Raw genomic sequence first — 5700 nt, forward strand, 5'->3', positions numbered from 1 at the left:
TTTGAATTGCATTTTTAACTTGGAATTCAGAGTCCTGACTCACACACCCTGTGTTTACTGTAATTGTTAGAAAGCCTTAATCCTCTTTATGGCATAATTATTTATCCTGAGGAGAAAAGTTATGATATGTCAAGTACATGAAAGTTGGAAATACAGCCTTATAAAACTGAGAGAATTGTTACATTTTATATATTGATAAGAAATTAGTATTTACTAGTCTGAGTCACAATAAAGATGAATTTTTCAAAATTCAGTTAGTAAAATCCTTAACAGGCTTTCCCTTAAATAGTTAAAACCATTTGCAGAAGTGACTCACCATAAGCCTTTAAAGAGAGAATGGCAAGCTAAGAGAAGATTGGATGGATCAGTTTAATGAATGGTGCTTCATCTTAAAGGAATTATTTGATTTTCTGCTTTCAGTGTTGATTTGAACATGTTGAGTGGTAGTCGGTAATAAGATAGGATTTTAAATGAGGTCTTCTTTTGTAGGTGGGCTGTAAGCTTGGTTGAAGAAGTTTATGGATAATTTCTTTGAAACTAGAGATATCAGACATGGAATTTTTGGCAGACAAAAAGGATCAGCCATTTTCAACTAACGGTAAAAGTAAAGCAATTGGAGCCTAAGATTTCTAGAGAATAAATCATTGCCATTCTTTCAGAGTGATGAAGAACCTGAGGGTATGGGCAATATATTCCTATCTTATCTGCATAGATATAGGGAGGTAAACTTTGGTGATATGGAAACTTAGCCACCTTGAACATTCAGAACCAGTAAGAATCTTGAGCATTGTCCAGAGAGCATATATAAAAACAGATCATAACAAATGAATTAGGGAAAAAAGAAGAGCCTATATATGTGCATGGATGATGGCTACTTTCACAATTTAATAGTCAATTTAAACATCTAATAAAAATTTGAAAATTCTTAAATATTAAAACAAATTCTCTTTAAAAAAACTACAGATATAGTAGGACTCAATACTTCAAGCCTTGAACAGAAACAAATATAATGATTATCAAACATTACCAAACTTATATCACATCTAATCTAAAATCATTAGTATTATCTTACTTCATTTTATTATTTCTTGTACTTCCTGGAGATATAGGAATATTTACAGTTGATCCTCATAATTCACAGATTCCGTATTTGCAAATTTGCCTGCTCCCTAAAATATGTTTGTAATCCAAAAATCAGTATTCATGATCATTTGTGGACATGCACACAGCAGTGAAAAATGTGAGTCACCGGACACTTTCCCAGCTGAGGTTGAATGAAGTGACCTGCCGCTCTCTTGTTTGAGCTCTCATACTGTAAACAAATGTCCTTTTTGCAGTCTATTTAGTGCTACATTTTTCACATTTTTTGTTGGTGAATTCACTGTTTAAAATGGCTTCCAAGCACAATGCTGAAGTGTACTGTTTATTTTCTTAAGCACAAGAAGACTGTGATGTGCCTTATGGAGAAAATACATGTAAGCATAAGCCCAGGCCACTGGTTGATTCTCTGGTTTTATGATTAAACTTCACTTGTGACATTGAAGAAATCTTTTACGCCCATGCCTTTAGCATAGGTGTTTGTATGTTGCAGTATGGTGTTTCTCTGTGCACTGAGGTTTCGTTTATGTGCAACCCACTGTCTTGTGATAATTGACCTAATCTTTTAGTGTTACTGAAAATTTATATTTTATTAGTATTTCATATTTCCTAGGACCATGTAGAGATTCCTGTTCTAGGAGGTGAGAGTTTGAGCCTGCAGCTAATTGTCCTTACTATTAGACTCATTCATTTAGAACACACTGGTGAACTCTTTCCACTTTCTTATTGGGTGGGATCAATGGTTATTGACTCTTGGATCCCTTTTTTAATCTGGAGGTAGCATATGATAAAAAATCAATGGTATTGAAGGATGAACCCCAAGCTGCGCTGAAGGCACTGGTGAAAAACAAGCTTCAAGAATTGACAGAATACCAACTGAGATGTTTGAACAAACGGATGCAGTGCTGGAGGTGCTCACTCTCCTATGCCAAGAAGTTTGGAAGACACCAACCTGGCCAGCTGACTGGAAGAGACTCGTATTTGTGCCCATTCCAAAGAAAGGTGATCCAACAGAATGTGGAAATTATTGAACACTATCATTAATACCACATGCAAGTAAAATTTTGTTGAAGATCATTCAAAAGGGGTTGCAGCAGTACATTGACCGGGAACTGCCAGAAATTCAAGCCAGATTCAGAAAGGACGGGGAACAAGGGATATCATTGCTGACGTCAGATGAATCTTGGCTGAAAGCAGAGAATACCAGAAAGATGTTTACCTGTATTTTCTTGACTATGCAAAGGTATTCGACTATGTGGATCATAACAAATTATGGATAGCATTGCAAAGAATGGAAATTCTAGGACACTTAATTGTGCTCCTGTTAAACCTGTACATAGACCAAAAGGCAGTCATTGGAACAGAGCAAGGGGATATTGCATGGTTTAAAATCAGGAAAGGTGTGCATCAGGGTTGTGTCCTTTCACCATACTTATTCAGTCTGTATGCTGAGCAGATAATCCAAGAAGCTGGACTGACCCAAGCCATGATACTTTTGATATTATATGCATGCCAAAGCTGCGAAGTGAAGAACGAAGACAGAAGAAGAATTGACATCTTTGAGTTATGGTGTTGGCAAAGGATATTGAATATACCGTGGACTGCCAGAAGAACAAACAAGTCTGTCTTGGAAGAAATACAGCCAGAGTGCTCCTCAGAAGCAAGGATGGTGAGACTTCATCTCATGGACTTTGGACATGTTACCAGGAGGGACCAGTTGCTGGAGAAGGACGTCATGCTTGGTAAAGTAGGTCAGCAAAAAAGAGGAAGACCTTTGATGAGATGGATTGACAGAGGCTGCAGCAGTGGACTCAGACATAATGAAATGAGGATGGTGCGGGATGGGGCAGTGTTTCGTTCTTTTTTACATTGGGTCGCTATGAGTAGGAACTAACTTGATGGCACCTAACAACAACATTATGTATGACCTTTAGTGTTGAACACATCTTTCTGCCTTGTTACAGTGTATGCAATTTTTGCTTGTCATATTTAAGAGTTTTCTTTGTTCAGTCTTGATTAAGCAGAAGATTTGTGTTCATGTATGTGTGTCTGTGTCTATTTCATTTTAAAATTTTGTATTGAGTGCCAATTATGTGCCAGGCTTTGTTCTATTGTAGGCAATGGAGAATCAGTAGTGAACTAAACAGACAAAAATCCCTGTTTGTAGAACTAATTTCTAATGGAGAAAACAGACAATAAAAAGATGTGTAAGTAAATTTAAATAGTGTGGCCATGGAACCAAAACCAACCAAACCTGTTGCCATCAAGTCGATTCTGACTCATAGTGACCCTATAGGACAGAGTGGAACTGCCCCATAGGGTTTCCAAGGAGTGGCTGGTGGATTTGAACTGTTGACCTTTTGGTTGGTAGCTGAGCTCTTAACCACCATGCCACCAGGGCTCCGTCTATCTACCTATCTAATCTATCCATTCACATATACACAGACACAAATCTAGGCACATTTCTATGCCTCATACGCCTAACAGAAAAGAGATCCATATGTATTACACAGTACTTATTTCATTATGCCCTTCCTTGTGTTTGGGCGTTTTATATCAACATTTTTCTTTTGAGTCTCATGAATTTATGCCCTTTAACAATCTTAACAAATTTTAATTAATTCATATTTTTGATGCTCATATTTCAGAACTTAGCACTGGAGGACGCTTTAAGCTACCTTTTTGCAGCTGTCCTTACTTTCTGGTAGTAATAGCATATTCCAGATGCATCCTCAGTGTTTCTACCCTCCATCATAAAGTCAAGAGAAATTCAGAAAGGGAGAAAATAATCATGTACATCTCAAAGAGGATATGGCATCAGAAATAGGAGTTCCCCCTTTAAGAAAGGAAATAGTTTTTCTCAGTAAAATGCCTTGCTAGCTACATTTGGGGTAGTAAGAATAAGTCTAAGTAAGGCTGAATTTTCCTTATATGCTGTATTTTCTGCTTTTTATAGTTCCTTATACCCACAGAAAAAAAAGATGGCCCAACTTCACAGTAGAAGTATAAACTATGCCTTAAAAACTTGAATTTGTTTCAGAATTTGTGAAACATTTCAATTAAATAACAATGATCATTTGAAAATTAATGATAATTAAAAGTTGTCTGAATTCCGACGAGAATCTAATAGTCAAAATATATATAAACCTTTCAACAACAAGTACAACAACAAACACAGTCGTAAAATGGGCAAAGGGCTTGAATAGACATTGCACCAAAGAGGACACTCGAATGGCCACCAAACACAAGAAAAGATGCATCATCAGCCATCAGAGAGATGCAAGTCAAAACCACAATGAGATACCATTTCACTCTTATTAGTAACTGACTTGATGGCACCTAATAACAGCAGTATGGCTAAGATAAATAAATAATGTTGGTGAGAATGTGGGGAAATTAAAACCCCTACCCATTCCTGGTGGGAATGCAAAATGGTACAGCTGTTGTGGAAAACTGTGTCTTGGTTCCTCAAAAAATTAAAAATAGAACTGCCACATGATCCAGCAACTCCATTCCTAGGTATATACCCAAAAGACTTAAAAACAGAGACTCGTACTTGCGCACCGATATTCACTGCAGCACCATTCACAATAGCCAAATGTGGAAACAACCTAAATGCCCATCAGCAGATGAATGGATAAACAAAATGTGGTGCATACAAAGAACAGTAATCAGCCGGTAGGAGAAATGAAGTCTCGATACAAGCTACGGTACGGATGGAGCTGAGTGAAATAAGCCAGTAATGAAAGGACAAATACTGTATGACCTCACTTCCATGAAAAGACAAGAAGCCAAAGCTTATTAGTGGTTACAAAGGGGGTGGGGCGGGGGAAGAGGGTTAACAGAGATGGAAAAAATCGCATTGATTAAAGGTAGAGTGGCCTGGCTGATTCTTGTAAATGCTGTCAATAAGCTGTACACCTGTAAAAAGTTGAACTGACAAAAGTCATGTGATAGGTACATTTACGACAAAAAGCAGCTGCTGAGGCTGCTTATGTACAAACACCTCATGGGGTCTGGTTCCTTGGTACGGAGGTTTAGGGTCATGGTTTCATGGGACATCCCAGTTAATTGGCCTAATAATTGGCCTCCTAGCTCATTGCACAGCGCCTGGGGTCTTAAAAGCTTGCGAATGGTCATCCGAGGTACAACAATTGGTCTTTGTTACCTGGAGCAACAGAGGAAGAAGGGGGAGTCAGGGATAGGAGGAGGATATGAAATGTGCGGCTAATTGCTCCATGAACAACTGCCTCCTTTGCCAGGAGACCAGAACTGGATGGTGCCCGGCTACCATTGCTGAACATTTTGATCTAAGATTCTGTAGCAGAATCCTGATCAAAAGGGGGCAAATGCAGAAGAGACTTTAAATTCTCATGGACTGTAGACTTTCTGGAGCCATGGAGGGTGGATGAAGCCCTGATGCTATTGCTGTGAGATAACCTTTAAACCTCAAACTAAAAATATCCCCTGAAGGCATCTTAAAACTGAACAATAGTTTAGCTTAACTAGTAAAAAAGATCTTCTTTGAGCATTATGCTGTTTTAAGAACTACCTGTATGGGATCAAATTGACAACAGCAACTCGAAAGATTGGATAGGAACC

The sequence above is a fragment of the Elephas maximus genome, chromosome 11, assembly GCF_024166365.1.
Source record: "Elephas maximus indicus isolate mEleMax1 chromosome 11, mEleMax1 primary haplotype, whole genome shotgun sequence".
NCBI lineage: Eukaryota > Metazoa > Chordata > Mammalia > Proboscidea > Elephantidae > Elephas > Elephas maximus.